The sequence below is a fragment of the Petaurus breviceps genome, unplaced genomic scaffold (genome assembly GCF_028583685.1).
Source record: "Petaurus breviceps papuanus isolate PSGF00001 unplaced genomic scaffold, PetGlider_PUasm1.0 685, whole genome shotgun sequence".
NCBI lineage: Eukaryota > Metazoa > Chordata > Mammalia > Diprotodontia > Petauridae > Petaurus > Petaurus breviceps.
In genome coordinates, this window is record NW_027186455.1 from 2,849,535 (window position 1) to 2,867,718 (window position 18,184).

At 35.7% G+C, this 18,184-nt stretch overlaps 1 protein-coding gene across 3 annotated transcripts in view; it reads right to left on the reverse strand.

The window, feature by feature from the left end:
* The window catches only part of LOC138174066 (plasma serine protease inhibitor-like), an 85,404-nt gene that overhangs the window by 46,842 nt on the left and 20,378 nt on the right, over positions 1-18,184 (reverse strand). The gene's annotated exons all lie outside the window — the stretch shown is intronic.

Consider the following 18,184-nt stretch of genomic DNA (forward strand, 5'->3'; position numbering starts at 1 on the left):
ATAGATAGATAGATAGATAGATAGATAGATAGATAGATAGATAGATAATCACTTATGTAACACTTACTTAGGAAACCCAAACTTAGACTTGGGTTAAAATCCCAGCTCAGACACTTGGTACCTGTATAACCTTGGGTAAATTCACTTTTCTCTCAGCATCAGAGCTTTACTTGAAAAATGACACATAGGGGCTAGGATGACCTCTACTATCCATTACAGATCTAAGTCTATGATCAAATACCTTGTCTGTTCAAATTTATTCTCAGGTCATTTCCACTGTTCTCATGTCAAATTTCAAATGTGCTGCTTCGTTCCCACTTTCTACCAAAACTCTCTCCTTTCTCCTTTCACACAGATTCTCACCTAAAACACACCACTTTCTCACTGGATAGTTTTACCCAAACACACAGGAAGGACACATTCTCAATGAAGTCACTGGCTGATTCACAAACCACTCATAGCCCAATCAGATGCTATTTCCCGATGCCACTAAATAATACCCTCAACCTTCATTTCTCAGGTAATTGCAAATACCTACAACCCCCACCAATACAGGAGGACATTAGGAGGGGGGAAAACTAAGATGTAGCACAAACATAACCTCCCTTTCCCTTTTCAGTCTGACAGCATTACAGACTCTTGACAAAGCAGAGGTAGTAGGAAAGGTTGATGGTGATAAGGGTTATGACCCTAGTCTAGCTTCAGAGGAAACTTATTTCTCACCAAGCAGAGTTATACAAAAATAATTGGAGAAGGATTTATCCACTAATTCATTCATGTTAAGATGTCATCATTTCTTTACTCAGTTCCTACTATATGTAAAGTCTAGAAGGAAGAGAGACGAGTGGAGGGCAATGGATGAGGAGCATTGAATATACTGTTGGACTCATATAATTTGTTAGCTCTGCTAAATGTAGAGGGTGAGGGATTTGTCTTGTCTTCCCAGGCTTAAATTGAATGTTATAGTTTAAGCACGATCCTGATCCTATTTAAAGGGAACTTAGCACATACCTTGTCAAATGGATATACCATAAGAGTTCCTAAGTATTGAATAGCTTTTAAAAAATGATAACTTTTGATTTTATGTACATTTGTGTGTGTATGTGTGTGTGTGTGTGTGTGTGTGTATCCCTTCCTATTTCCTTAAAAGGTGGCTAGGTGATGCAATTGATAATGGACTGGCTTTGAAATAAGGAAGACCTGAGTTCAAATCTGGCCCCAAAATACTTCCTAGTTATGTAACACTGGACAAGATACTTAACTTTTGTGGATCTCAGTTTTTTCAACTGTAAAATAAAATAAATAATTTTTCCTAGGGTTATGTTGAGGACCAAATGAAATTATATTTGTTAAATACTTAGCACAAAGCCTGCCCCATATTAGATGCTTAATAAATTCTTGCCTCCTTCTTTACTTTTTCCCATTCAGAAAGCTACCCCCTATAACGAAGGAAAAAAGAGGGAAAGAGCAGTTCTACAAAACTGACCAACTCATCAACATCTAACAATATTTTCAATGTTCTGCTCTTATAGTCCCTCCAATTCTGCCAAGAAGGGAGAGAGTTACACCTTTTCCCCATCTCTTCTCTATGGCTAAGCCATGATCGTTATAGTTCCACAACATTTGGTTTGGTTTGGTTTCCTTTTACAATGTCATAATTATTGCATATGTGTGTATATATATATATATATATATGTGTGTGTGTGTGTGTGTGTATTCCCAGTTTTGCTTACTTCACTTTGTATTAGTTCACATAACCCTTTCGATTCTTCTCTGCCTTCTTTCTAGTAATAATTTTTTGCAGAGAAGTATTATCTTATTATGGTCTTATGTTTTCATTTATTTGTCCCTTCCCAGTCAATGGTATCTACCTTGATTCCAGTTCTTTATTACTAAAAAAACACAATGCCATGAATATTGCTGAGGGTGTGAAGGTTTTCTTTCTATATATGACCTGCATGGAGCTTCTTATTAAATTCTGTCCCTATTCACCAACTGTCTCAACTCCAAAGGAGTATATGAATGCCATTGAAGCCATCTCTTGATTGGGCAGAACAGTCAAAAGTCGCACACTGAAGTCAGAAGATCAGGCTATTTTAGAACCATAGAATATTAGAACTGGAAAGGACATGAAAATTCAGAGTATTACAACATAGAACTGTAGAATGTCAGAGCTGGGAGGAACTCCAGAATACATTAATGGTACAGTGAAGAACCATCAAATTGTATCATAGTTGGGAGGGCCATTAAAACATATAATATTGGGGCGGCCAGATAGCACAGCAAGTAAGAGCACCGTCTCCAGTGTTGAGAAAACCTGGAGATCGAATCCCGGGCTCAGACACTCAGCACCCACCCAGAAACACCTGGCCGTGTAACCTTGAGCAAGTTACTTAACCCCTATTGCTTTAAAAAAAAAAAAAACATATAATATTAAAAATTTAGGACAGTCAGTTAGTAAACAGTTATTAAATGCGTACTATGTGCCAGGCACTGTGCTAAATGCTGCAAGTACTAAGAAAGGCAAAATATACCCCATGCTTTTAAGGAGTTCACAGTCTAATGAGACATTAAAACTACATACAAACAGGAGACATGCAGGATAAATTGGAGAAAACTAACAGAGAATCACCACCATTAAGGAGGGTCAGGAAGAATTTCTTGTAGAAGATGGAATTTCAGCTGGGACTTGAAGCCAAGGAAGCCAGGAGACAGAAATAAGGAAAGAAAGTATTCAATAATGGGAAATAGCCAGTGAAAATGTTTAGAGCTGGGAGATGGAGTGTCTTGTGTAAGGAATGGTAAGGAAGCTGGTGTCACCATATCACAGAGAACCTGGAGGGGATTAGGGTGTAAGAAGACTGGAAACAGAAGAAAACCAGACTGTGAAGGGCTTTGAATACCAGAGGGTTTTGTAATCGATCCTGGAGAGGATAGGAAGCCTCTGGAGCTTAATGAATTATGAAATTATATGGGCATATCTGTGCTTTAGGAAGATTAATTGTACAGTTGAGTGGAGGATGACCTGGAGTTTGGAAAGACTTGAGGCAGGGAGACCAACCAGCATAGAATGTCAGAGCTGGAAGGCACCTAAGAGGTCATCTGGGCTAACCACTTCATCCCATTTTACAGAAAAGGGAACTGAGGCATAGAAAAGAAAATTGTCTCTTCAAAGTTCACAATCAATTAGTGGTAGAACTGAACTAAAATCAGTGATGCCTGACTTCATGTCTCCTGTCCAGTATTTTTCCCACTATATCATGTCTCTCTTACCACAAAGTGTCATTGAGTTTGAACTCAAGGGGCTCAAGGAATTCAATATATTGCTTTAACCATTTTCTAGGAGTAGTGGCATATTTCTTTCAGGAGATGGATATTTCACATTTGGGAGTAGAAATGCATAGACACACAAAGACCTCATGAATTCAGACACATATTTCAGAGGTCATGAACAAGTTGATGATTGATGATCATTGATCTGATCTGAAATGCAGCTTTGTGTGATCTATAAAGAGGGCTTGCTAAGCAAATGAAATGAGTAAATCAGACTGGGGATGGTTGAAGTCCAGGGTCACAAATTCTCTTCTTTACATTCACACAGCTAATGCTGTGATGCAGGCTGTCATTACCTCATGCCTTGATTATTGCAATAGCATTTTGGTGGGTTTCTCTTTCTCACTTCTCTTCCCCACTCTAATTCATCCTCCATCCAGCTGCCCAAGTGACTTTCTTGCCCAGGTCCGATAATGTTACCCCTCTATTCAGTAAACTCCAGTGGTTATTACCTATAGGATCAAATTTAAATGCCTTTGTTTAACATTTAAAGCCCTTCATAACCTGACCCTAACCTGTGACTTTCTGTCTCTACCCAGGAAGCCTATGAGGCTCTTTAACCTCCTATATTTTGACTTTGAGCATAGAGGTCCATAAGAATTGAGAAGCAAAATGGGTCCCAGAGATTTTCTGGTTTTGTTTGTCCCAGAAAATGTATTCCAGCCTGTTTTATGTACAGTAAGTATACACTGATCCTAGGATATTGCAGACTGCAAAGAATTCAGGGTGGTTATGTTCTATACAGTGGCCACTACAAGGTGATTTTGACTCAGATAAAATTTCTCTTTTGAAAAGTATACTTAGTTTTGAGCTTCTAAAACCTCAAGTGGACATTAGTATGAGGAAATATCTAAAAGAAATAGTCTGAATTGTATAGTTTTAAAGATTCCCAAAGTCAATTAAAGGTCTTGAAATAAAATACTGATACTCTTGTGTGTTAACAATCACTTCATTGTACCCTCATTTGTTAAAATCTGAAAATACAAAGAAAGACAAGAAGAGAAACACTGAAGAATTTTTAAGTACTTCAGACTAGCTGAAGCTCGGCTAAAAGTAAGCTGCCTTGACTGCCCAAAATAAATACTTATGAGATGATTCCTACTAATCATCTGAGTCTAAGCAATTGGCTACTTCAGGCCTGTTTCCCTGCAAAATCAGATATGTTACCTTTTCTCTTCTTAAGAAAATGGAGGTAGGGAAGGAAAAAAACTAAACTAAACTAAAACTAAAAACCAAACTACCTGGCCAAAAGAAGAAAGAAATATGCTCCCCTGGCTGTTTAAAAAAGAACTTAGATATCTATTTCAGAATTGTTCAAGCAGACTGTCAAATACTGAGAATTGGGTTTTTCTTTAAAAGAGGGAGAAGAAAAAGAAAGAAAACAGAGAAATCTAATAAAAAAGATAGTCAAATAGAGAACATTGCATGATCTGGTATATATTCCAGGAAGAGTAGAAAATTTTTGTGTCAAAACTTTTATTTTACATGAATATAATACAAATATTTATCTATTTAAAACATATATGTGTGTATATGTATATACAGACATAAACTTCCATTATCAGGCAAAAGAAAGTCAAGAATTCCTCAATAGATCATTACTAAGGCTGGGTACAATTAATTGGATCTCAAATTTTCAATTTAATAATTCTAATGAAATTCATAAATAGAAGTGATATATACACATGTGTATATATATTGTGTGTCTATTTGTCTGTATATGTGTGTGTACATACATTCACCCACAGAAGGAAAGTCCTAAAGTAAGAAAAGGAAAATCATTTGGTGAATTTTAGCTTTCAATTTAAGCAGATAGATTTCTTTATATGTAATCTGGTTAACTTTAGGGGAAAAGGATTTAATTTATCACTATAGAAAAATTTAAAATATATGTAGATTGTTTTTAATATGAAGTAAATCACTTGGGAACAAAGTTGGGTGTGTATATGTGCTTATATACATATGTATAATGATTTCCCTAATGAAATTTCTCTTTGTGCATTTTATTAGAATTATTAAATTGAACATTGAAAATTTTATTATAATTGTACTTTATTAATAATGTTAGGAAATTCTTGACTTTGTTTTGACTGATACCAATAGTTTCTGATATTATATAGGTGGCATTTATGCAGTACAGAAGTTTCTTCAAACCCTGTACTGACTTTATTTATTTCATGTATATTATAATTTCAAAATTGGAAGGCATGAAGCCTTGAAATAAAATAAATTAATCCTCCCAAATCTCTGTGTTTCCATTATATTTTCATTAAAAGTTAGAATGGAAGACATATTCATGTCTTAACTGTGATTTCCCTAGAATGAGTAAGGTATTTTTATTGCTTTCTCTCAGGACAGAAAATTTTTAATGTTTAATCAGAAGCTATTTAGATTATAGTCATCCTGAGTTGTTTTAATTCTCATTTTGATTGAATAATTACTTGCACATTCATCTTTGCGTTGCAGTTTCCTTAAAGTGACCAGGGTTTATTTTATCTCTAAGTTTATACTTTTAGGGGTGTGTGTGTGTGTTTGTTTGTTTGTACCCAGTAAGAACATAAATCACATATGTACCCTGGATAAAGACTTTGAATTTGAAACGCTTCCTATAATTTCAAAACTGGAAAGCAAGAAGCCTTTGGATAAAATTAATACATATGTTTCCAACAGAGATGTATTAAAAAGTGGAATGAAAATGTTATTATGTAGAAAAACTTTGAAATACACTAAGAATAACATTTTGACATTGAGAATTTGGTTTCTTTGAATAATATGTATGTATCTATTTAAGAACATGATGCCTTCTCTGAAAAAATTCATTGTCTAAATATTTGAAATATGTATTTACTGATATGGTATGTTGAGTTCATCTAGTTCTGATTAAAAAAAACCCATAATACTTCTAAAAATTATTCTTATCAGTTTCCAATTCTGAGGAAAAATCTTCTGAAAGCAGAAAATATTTTATGATTAAAAGCTAATGAAACAATATTAATATCTAACTAACATAAATGCACCAAACAGCATAGAGTGAATCTATTCATGTGAAGGAAAAAGTTAATTTGCATTACATAAAAAAGTGAAAAACAAAACCAAAAATAATTGAGGACCTCAATGTACCCACTTCTGGACCTGGACAAACTTAACAAAAATATAAATTAGAAAAATGTTAAGGATCTGAATAGAATTTTTTAAAAATTAGATATGGCAGATCTTCAGCAGTTATTGAAAAGGAAAAGAAAGGAAAATTCATACAAATTGACTATGTGTTAGATGATAAAAACTTTATAAACAAAGGGGAAAAGATAGAAATATTAAATATTACCTTTACTTGTCACAAAGCATGTTACATTCAATGAAGAGAATTTGAAGAAGTGATTTAAACTTAAATGAAGACTGTCATTCAGTCCTTATGTGTTGATGTGTCAACAAACAAATCATAGAAACAATAGATATTTTCATCAAAGAAAATGATGAGATGAAATACCAAAACTTTGGGGATGTAACCAAAACAATTCTTCTGAGAAAATTTATATCTGTACATTTTCATCAACAGAAAGGAAGAATAAATCAATTAATTGAGCATAGAACTTAAAGAAAAGAAGAACCCTCTCCCCCCCCCAACCAAATACAAAGCTGTAAATTTGGAAAATCAAAGAAGAGATAAACAAAATTAAAAATAAAAAATACATTTATTAAATAAAACTGCAAGATTTTTTAAAACCCTAATGAAAATATTAGTTAATTTGACTATAGAAAGAGAGAGAAACTAAATATCAATATTACAAAGTTAACAAGGAAAGTTAACAAAAATTGAGAGAAAATAATGGATTATTATTTTGCCCAATAACATGCTGTAATGGAAATGCAAATTTAAAGATCTTCCCTGCCCCTAGGCCCTTTGATAGATTTAAGAGACTCTGAGAACCTTCCTTGATTTGAAAATATACTCTGCCCCCTAATAGGCTGAATGTGGTCACATGGAGCCTGTGTCAGGAGGCTTGGTTTTCAGGAATGCCCACACCTTGATGCTGTGTGATTGGGCAGTGGTTCAAGAGGGTGGTTACATTCTCTGACCCAGGAGAAGGCTATATAACCCCTGATGTGAGGCTTTGCTTTGGGGGCTCACTTTGAGAAGTGTTGTGTGATTTGACCGGATGAGACTCTGGGCAGCCATTGAGAGCCCCCCCTGGTTTTGAAAACCCAGATGTTGATGCTTCTCTCTGTGGTAACTGTGATGTGGTATGGATGTAATGGTTGGACAGTTTGGAAGTCTGTCTGCTTGATCTGTTTGTAACTTCTGTCTGTATATTCTGAAGTTCGGGGTGCTGACCTTTTTCCCCTGAACTAGGTAAATGATATATGTTTGATTAAAGTAAGCTTGTTAACCCATTTTGAGTTACTTTCCTTTAGAAAAGCAAATCTAAGAACCTGTGTTGGCAGCCACCCTGGGGACCCTGTGGTACCTGCTGCTACACATGCCAATAAAACAGATAACTTAAATGAAAAGGATGAATTTTTATAAAAATATAAAAATAGATTAAAAGAAAATAGCAATAAAGAATGTAAGTAATCAAATCTCAGGGTGGAAATTGAGTAACATCGTATAATTTTTATTTCATTTAGATAGCTAGCATTTTTATAATATATCAAATAATAATAGTAACAATGGGCAACCTTATGTTATCACCCTCTGGAATTTTTCCGTTAGATAATATTATCTCTTTGCTTTAAATAGGTTTATTTTGCCCAAAACAATATATTAGTTCATATTAACAGCATGAAGGAATGTTCATATAAAAGACCCTCAGAATCAGAGGAATTTAAAAGTTAATTAAATCAAAGATAAAAAATAATTCCAATACTATTTTTTTTCAAAAATGAAAAAGGGAGATCCTACTACATCCCTTACACAAATATGTTTCTATGCAATAAGTATGTTTTTTTTTACATAAACCAGGGAGAGTAAAATGGAGAAAAAACTTTGTAGGCCAATATTTCTAATGCATATCAATTCAAATATATTTAATAAAATATTAGCAAAAAGGTATCAATAGCATATTCAAAAATTATTCATTCTGGCCAAGTTGGATTTTTATGTGGTAGCAGAGTTGGTTCAATATAATGAAAATGATAAATTAATAGACCATATTATCAACAAAACCAGTAAAAACCAATAAAAAATGTAGATTTTTTTTTAAAAATGTAACATTCTTGTATGTTGAAAACATTAGTAAGTATAAGAAAACTACCTGCTCTTTAATATGAATTAATATATTGTTTTGGACAAAAATAAATCTATTTAAGGCAAAGAGATATTATTATCTAATGGAAAAATTTTATAGGGGAATAACATAAGGCTATCCATTGTTAAACTATTATTATTTGATATAGTACTAGAAATGCTAGCTGTCTCCACAGAAGAAGAAAAAGAAATTGAGGGAAGAAATAAAGGGAAAGGGGCAATAAAATTATCATCTTTTTTATAGCTAGAGAACCCCAATCAGCTAAAATTAATGAAAATAGTTAATAACTTCAGTGAAGAAGCAGGATGAAAAGAAACTCCCCAAATAATGCTTCTTTATATTACAAACAACACAAAGCAAGAAGAGATAGATAATTTCATTATAAATAACTGCAGAATACATATAATATCTGATATTCCAGATACCAAGATCCCCACTAGAATTATATGATTACAAGTATAATGGGGTGACTGGCCACTGACAGCCTAGTCTTCATGGTATGCACAATATGCTTTGTTTATTGCCAGCCTATGTGGAAGCCTAGGGAACCTGCTTCCAAAAATGGGGCCTTAAAGGTTTCTTTCTCCTCACCACTTCAGAACATGTGCAGCTATTCTCTGCCATTAAGATTTTTTTCTCCCTCTTGTCCTGGCTATAACTGAGCTAGGGCTGCAGTGAAGTTAATTTGAGTTAACTTCCTCCAAAAAGAAAAAGGGGGGAAGGTACAGTAGCTACATCAGAGCTACACGGGCTTGTCATCTGCCTACCTGAAAGGTTAAATCCCTGGAATCGAATATTTTTTCTGAATGACATTGGAACAGTTAGACAAGGGAAAAGAAGCTTGTGAAACAAAGGTACAAACACAAGTTAATCATTATCCCATATACTAAGCCTGGGATACATCTGAGCTACTAAAGTGTGTGTTACATCTGAGCTATTAAGCCTAAAATTATATTCTTTCCACAGCCTAAATAGTTTAGTAAAAGGGTACTTGATCTAGCTCCCATCAGCAAGTTTTAGATCCCCAGGTACCCTGAAGTTCACCTTTCTAAGTAAGCAGAGCCTGAAGTTTTTACTTCAAGTTCCCCAAACCCTCTCCTCAATGCTCCAGGCAAATCGACCACCCCATAACCAAGGTCTGCTACAGCTAAGCATTCATAGAGGTTTATTTTATAGAGTATATGCTGATAATGTGCTTTGAGTGTGATGAGTCTGGAAAAATGGAGGGTTTCCCCCTGAAATATAGAGTTCACTCTGTACCATGAAGCCCCAACTTCAGTACCATCTAAGAGATCTCTCCCTTTCTGCAAATAATCATTTTGCTTGTTCCAGTGCCAAGGAATTAAAGAAGGTTGCTAAGGACTCCTGGAAAACAATGGAACAGGGAGAAAACACCCCAGAACATAGAGCAAAAAGGAAAAACCAGAGAGGTACAGCTAAGAGAAAGATAAAAGAGAAAATCAGAAAAGTGAGAAAAAACTTGTCAGTGAGAAGCAGCCTTTGGTCAATCCAGTCATATGTCTGCCCTGAGGATGGGTCTCCTGATTGTGGGGGGACCCAGAAATATCACTGTGTCAATTGGAATTGTGTAACCATTGCTGACAAGGTCTCTGGTGGCAGCAGTGACCACCACATTTCATTTCATTGTAATAGTCTTAAGTCATGTAATCCAGTTGTCATCAGAGTTTAGGATTGGACCAAACAGTATTGGAAAAGTGGAACACCTTGGGGAATCAGGTTTGCTGGCAGCCCCCATTTTAGTCCCTATCCTAGTTGGCCTTGGTATGGCAGGATCAGCAGCAGTGGGTACAGCAGCCCTAGTGCAAGAGAACAGTCCCCTGGACTCCGTTGAGTCCGATTTTCAGCTATGAACAGAAAAAAGGAGGAGTGAAGTGCCCACCAGAAATTATACACCAAAGCCCCCTCCCAGTTGCAACCTGCTAGAAGGGGACTCCTATCAGGGTCCCTGGAAACCACCTATTAGGCCATAATAGTGAGGGAACCAACGTTTCACCTGTTTTGCTAGAAACATGCCCCAGATTCAGGTCTGTTTATGTTTGTATCCAGGGCTTTGCTAGGTAATCGAGGCTTCACTAAAAACGGCATTAACGGCATTACACCCCCCTTGGAACCATATTTTGTTGATTAGCAACACCTAACTCTATATAAGTGTATCTTGCAGAAGACTCAGTGCTGTCTTCCCTATTGGGGAGGCAGTCATCGGCTGGTTAATAAACACTCCTATCAAATTATAATTGGTTTCGCTGTCTTGCTTTCTCAGTTGTCCAATACAGAACCAATAAGATGATATATGTGCAGATTTAGCACATAGCAAGTGCTATACAAATGTTACCTATTATCGTGCTGTTTTCTTTTGTCTCTAGGTTTCTTTCCTGATCTTAGGTGAATAAGTGTCACAGATGGAACAGATCAGGTGTCAACTTTGCGATCTTCCAAAAATGGAAGAGCCATTGCAATTCCCCTCAGTCACCAAAGCTGGTAGAAACAATGGCCAAGTTTGGTGAGGAGTCAGCCCTGATCAATGACATGTGTGACCCAGCCTGGCAGTGAGACATGATGTTCAGTAAGTAAGGAACATCCTGATCAGTTGTCCACGCCACACCCAGAAGGGGACTTATTAGGGGGATTGTTTTGTAGAAACCTCTAAATTTGTACCCATTCTCCCCAAGGCTGAGGTGGTAGAGGAGAATCTTCTCCCAGGTGGGATGTTTATGTTTTCATTCTTGTTATATCTTCTCAGTAAATATTTCTTTTTCTGAAATTTGTTGTTCTGTCATCAGTCATTTCTAGATCTTTGTGGCCCCGTTTGAGGTTTTCTCAGCAAAGATACTGGAGTGGTTTGCCATTTCCTTTGCCAACTCATTTTACAGATGAGGAAACTGAGGCAAACAGGGTTAAGTGACCTGATCAGGGTCACACAGCTATCTGAGATCAAATTTGAACTTAGATCTTCCAGTCTCTGGACCTGGAGCTCTAGCCACTACACCACCTAGCTATCCCTTGGCAGACATTGGTTGATGTTAATTGGTTAAATGATACTACAGAGATTTTTATTGTAATTGATATGGGGGCCTTGGATGGAGAGTTGTAAGCAAAAATATTAGAGAATCCGCCTCCAATTCCTCAGGTTCACCCTTAGAAACTTAAGGGGAGAAGCAATAATTTTACTCTATAGCCTCATCTGAGGCTAATCTGAGTGTGGGTTGGAAGAGTAATCTCACAGTATGCAGTACCCAGGAACAAAACACTCTCTAGGACTTAGTATTTGACGCTCCCCCCAAAAAAAATCTTGGAAAAAAAAAAACAGAAAGACATCCTGGATGAAATTATGTTCATACCATAATCTCGCTCTGTATACTCACTCTGGATATATGCTCCAAATAGATACATGACCTAAATATAAAAGGTCTTATCATAAATTAGAGGAGCAAAGGAGATATCTTTCAAAACTATGAATAGAGGAGAAAATATATTGACCGAACAAGGCAGGGATAGCATCACAGGAATTTAAATGGACAATTTTGATTAGACACAATTTGAAAGGGTTTTTACACAACCAAAATCAAGGTAGTTTGAACCAGAAGGAATATAGTTAACTGAGGAAGAAAATCTTTCTATCATTTTTTCTAATTGTTTTATTTTCATAGGGAATCGATACAAATATATAAGAACAAGAGCCATTTGCGAATAGATAATTGGTAAAAAGATATGAACAAGCAGTTATTTTAAAAAGGAAAGCAATCCACAATCATATGGAAAATGTTTCAAATCATTAATTATGGAAAATACAAATAAAAACAACTCTGAGGTTCTACCTCATATTCATCAGATTGATAAATATTTTTAAAAAACAGAAAATAATAATATCTAGGAGATTACATTTTAAGATTTACAAAGAGCTTTATATATATCATCCCATTTGATCTTCCAATTAATGCTGGGAGATAGTTGCTATTATCATCCCCATTTTATAGATGAGGAATTGAGGATGAAATCATCTTTCCAAAGGTCACACAGCTAGTCTAAGGATTCCTGATTCTAAATCTGGCATTTAGATTCCTATATGTGAGGAAAATGACAATTGATGAAAAGATAATGGTAAAATAAACATAATAATGCCCTGTTCAAACCTTCTGGAAGTGTACCCCAATAAACTTTGCATATCTTTTCATCTAGGGACACTACTACAAGGCCTATAGCCCAAAGAGATTAAAGGGTGTAAAGACCCATATATACAAAAATATTCATAGCAATACTTTTTGTTGTAATAAAGCAGTAGAAATAAAGTGAACCTATAAATGCAATAGGATATTGTACTTTAAGAAATGACAGATGGGCTGGATTCAATGAAACTTGGAAGGTCCTACATAAACTAATTCATAGTAAAATGAATAGAATCAAGAAAATAATTTTATAGAGATTATAATATAAAGGAAAGCAACTATGAAAATTTTAAAAACTAAGATCAATATAATAGCAAATCACACATTTCCTTAATACAGGTGATAAATCATGCCTCCAATTTCTTGTCATAAAAGTAGGTGATGGACTATTGGTACAAAATGAGACAAATATTTCCAAGCATGGCCACTGTGTGGATTTGTTTAGAGTGACTATATTTATTATTACAAGTGAAGTGGGAGAGACAGAATTAGAAACATGTGCGATAATAGTAATACTTACAAAATGAAGAAATGTTTTTAGAGTGTCAATGTATAATGGGAATTTGAATATCTTCCCTGCCCCTTAATAGGCCTAAGGTAATTTGAAGATCTTATTAGTCCCTTAATAGGCCAAATGTAATCACACAGAGCCTGTAGTGAGAGGAGTTTACTGAATGGGTGGAGCAGGAAGGGTGTAGTAGAGCCCAGAGGAAGCTGGGAGTCAGAGCAATTAGAGCTGGTGGAAAGAGAGGAGGAAGGCAAGCAGACAGCTAGGCTTATGAGTGTTTGTTTGTGGGAAGGTTTTGGGATGGTGTTGCTCTCTGCAGTGTTATTGTGTATAGATTTCTTTGTTGCCATGATTAATTCAGTTTTATGGTGTTGTGATTTGGCTTTCTGATATCTGAATAAATGTTTTGCTTAGGTCTTATATATGGAGAGTCTGTTATATTTTATGATTAAGAATTATGCCAGCATATTCATAGTCACCATCGGTGCTGTGAGTATTTCACTGGCACTATTTGACCAAGCTTTAAATACCCCACAGCATTTCCTTCAGCCATCTTCATGGCTATTGAAACAAATTGCTCTCATCTACTCATTCTGTTAGAGGGAAGTCTTCACTTGCTTGGGGTAGATGCCCAGCTAACTCACCAGTGGATTTGAGGCCCTTTGGAACTACAATATTAAATTTGAAATATACCCCCCAAACCCAGCAATATGTATTTTCAGAGATTCAGAGTTTGTGTGTGTGTATTTTTCTTATTCTTCATATAAGAAAGTATCAATCATTTTTATATTTTTCATGTTTATAATAACAAAAATAACTTAAAAGTAAATGAAGATCAAGTGGTTATAATATTCTAAGAGACAGGAATCCCAATGCTTTCAATGGTCACAGAGGGAGTTAAGAAAGATGCTCTTAAGATCTGAGTTTAGCTTTGTTTTATTTTGTTGATTTTAAAAGAATAAGGAAAAGGAAAGTAAAAATATATAAATTGAAGAAGAAAGGATGAAGAAGAATGAGGGACTTCCTTTTTCTGATAATTGGAGTATGCCAGAAGAAAAATATTCAAAAATGAAGTTGGGCTATTGGAGAGGGTTCCATCTCATGGACCTTGCTTATCTGAAAAAGCCAAAATTCAATCCAATAAACATTTATTATGCACCTACTATGTGCCAGGCACTGTGCTAAATACTGGGGATACAATTAGTAAAAAGAAATATAGTCTCTGCTCTCAAGAATCTAAGGGGGCAGGAGAGAACAGACAAAAGGAGGCAAAAAAGGATGGGACACCAGGTGGTACCCAGCACAGCAGCATCTTATTCTGTGGAATTGAAACCATGCAGAGAAGCAAATGGGAAGTGGAGTAAGATGTTTGAACACACACACACACACACACACACAGTTTGTTGCAGAAATATATTCAATTCAAAAAAAAGTAGGCAAGAAGAACATGGGAGAGGTGGTTTAAAGGGAAGGTAGACTGAAGAGGAAAAAGACATAAGCAAAATGAACTTGAATTTTGGAAGGTAGAAGAAATATATTTTAGGAGAGGCAAATGCTAGCTTCAAATGCAGGTTCAGGATCAGGAGAAATTGAGTCAGTGAGACAGATGATTTATTTTTCTTTTAAATAGTATTTTATTTTTCCAATTACGTGTAAAAACAATTTCAGCGTTCATTTTTTAAATAAAATTTTGAGTTCCATCCTTCCCTTCCTTCTTCCCCTCCCCCCTCCCTAGGACAATAAGCAATTTGATATAGGTTATATATGTGCAATCATGTAAAATATATTGCCATATTAGGTTGTATAAGAAGAAACAGAACAAAAAGGGAAAAACTATGAAAAAATAATGAAAGTGAGAATAATATGCTTCAATCTGCATTCAGAATCCATCAGTTCTTTTTTTGGATGTGGATATCATTTTCCATCCTAAGTCTTTTAGAATTGTCTTGGATCATTTTATTGCTGAGAAAAGATGAGTCAATCATAATTGATCATCACACAACGTTGCTGTTACTGTGTACAATGTTATTCTGGTTCTGCTCCCTTCACTTTGTATCCGTTCATGTAAATCTTTCCAGGTTTTTTTGAAATTTGCCTACTCATCATTTCTTATAATACAATAGCATTCCATTACATTCATATGCCACAACTTGATCAGCCTTTCCTCAATTGATGGGTATCCCTTTTTTTGTACATGTAAGGTCCTTCTCTCTTTTTAAGATCTTTTTGGAATATAGACCTAGTAGTGGTAATGCTGGATCAAAGGTTATGCACAGTTTGATTGCCCTTTGGCCATAGTTCCAAATTGCTCTCCAAAATGGTTGGATGAGTTCACAACTCCAACAACAGTGTCCCAATTTTCCCATATCTTCTACAATATTTATCACTTTCCTTTTCTGTCATATTAGGTATAAAGTGGTCCCTCGGAGTTGTTTTAATTTGCATTTCTCTAAGCAATAGTGATTTAGAGCATTTTTTCACATGCCTATAGATAGCTTTGATTTCTTCATCTGAAAATTTCCTGATCATATTCTTTGACCATTTATCCACTGGGGAATGACTTGTAGTCTTATAAATTTGACTCAGTTCTCTACATATTTGAAAAATGAGACCTTTATCAGAAATATTTGCTGTAAAAAATTGTTTTCCAGCTTTCTGCTTTCCTTCTAATCTTGGTTGCATTGATTTTGTTTGCACAAAACCTTTTTAATTTAATATAATCAAAATTATCCATCTTACATCTTATAATGTTCTCTATCTCTTCTTATCTTCTCCATAGATCTGACAGGTAAACTATTCCTTGCTCTCCTAATTTGAGGCAGATGATTTAAAAAAAAACTTTTTACTAAATACAAATAAATACTTAGCAAGGATATATATTAATAGGCACTACTCTGCCCAAAAGCCCACATGGAATTAAAGTCTGTCAGGTCTGAAGAGCTATGCTTCCTTTTCAACAAAGATTTATTCAGGAGTCATCAAAAAATGGGGCCTTGGTATATTTAGCTTATCTCCATTCCAGATCTCTATGATTAAGGACTATGCATGTGCTTTAAATCATTAACATCATACAGCTTAGCTAGCCCCTTAAGGCCCAAGTCCTAAGGAGAATGAGTAAATGAGTAAGGTACAAACATTCCACCTCTTTGTCTCTTTCATAGAGTGGCCATAATATGACTGAGATCACACTTTACACCTAATAGTAAAGGCGTCTGATTTTGTTTCTAGGTATTAACAAATAAAACACTTAAGAGGAACAATAATCAAGGCATGCTCTAAGAAAGGGGGAAAAAAGGAAATCACAGCCAAAAAAAAGCAATCATCACTTTTCAAGTCAGAATTGTTGGAGTGTCTCCAAGATCATAAATCGGTCAGGGCCCAATGAAATCATTGGCCTATCAAAGATAATATCAGGAAGATAGTAACCAGGAAAGGAAAGTCAGAAATACATTTATGGTTCAAGACATCTGTATAAATTGTATCTGGAAGCAAAAACTGGTGATTTATAATCCCCTTCCTTGGAATTTGTCCCTTGGCCTGAGATGTTGTCTCTCCTCCCCTCACTCAGCTTCTCCTAATCTCTAGTCTACCACCTCTCCCTAATGAGCATATTTACTCCTAGATGAACCAAATCATACTTTCTGACCCAGAGATTTATGATCCACAAGTTTTTCTAAATGCCCCCCTATCAACTATCTAACTTTTGCCCACAGGCTGATCTGAGGGATCAACTGGACAGCACCTTTACTCATTTTCCTCTAACCTCTCCCATGTGGTCAGGGTCCTTTATCCCTCCCTGCCTCCACTGCCAAACCCTTTTTGGCTTTCAGGGAGATAATTTGCCCAAACCATTCATAGGGAGCGGCAAGTGTGAAATTGAGAGGAATGTTCTGATTTCTCCTGGACAGTAAGTATCTTCATTTGGTACTTGCATAGCTCCAGGTGTTTGGAAATGTTTATTGATATCTAACCTAAACTTTTTTTTTTGCCACTTTCACCCATTGTTTCTGCTTCTGCCCTCTGGAACCAAACAGAACAAGTCTGATTCTTCCTCTAAATGACATACAAATGTTGCAACACAGTCATCACATCCCTACCTTCTCCCAAGTGTTCTCCAGATTTCTCTTCTCCATAGTCAATTTCTTCAAATCATCCTTCTCTATCCTGGTTGTTCTTCTCTGGACACTTTCTAGTTTATCAATTCAGCTTAAACCATGGCACCCAAGATTAAGTCTAATAACCTAGATGAGATCTCGCAAGGGCAGAGGACAATAATAGTACTAGCACCTCCTTCTTCTTAATGTAGCCCAAGACCACATTAGCTGTGCTGGTTGTCAAATTACACTGTTAACTAATGTTAAATTTTGTTGTTCATTCATTTTCCAGTCATGTCTGACTTTTCATGACCTCATTTATTTTTTTCCTGGCAAAGATACTAGAGTTATTTGCCATTTACTTCTCTAGCTCGTTTGACAAATGAGAAAACTGAGGCAAACAGGGTTAAGTGTCTTGTCCAAGGTCATACACTTAGCAAATGTCTGCGGTCAGATTTTAACTCAGGGAGATAAGTCTTCCTGACTCCAGACCTGGCACTCTATCTACTGTGCCACTTAGCTGCCCAGTACACTAAATTCCCCAGATCACTTTCAGAACAATTGGTATTTCTCCGTTTCTTCCCCGTCTTGTTCTTGTCAAGATGATTTTGTACTCAAATAGAAGACTCATTTATCCCTATTGAATTTACACTTTTTACCTAGTCTTTTCTCCCTTAGGTTTTTTATCTTTCCTTTTCTTATATTTCTAGTAGCTCATCTATGGCTTCTCTCCTCACTCTATATTCTTTTCCACCTTCCACTATTGAAGCATACACATTTTTTCCCACGTTGATCCCCAGAATGGGTATTCTCAGCTTC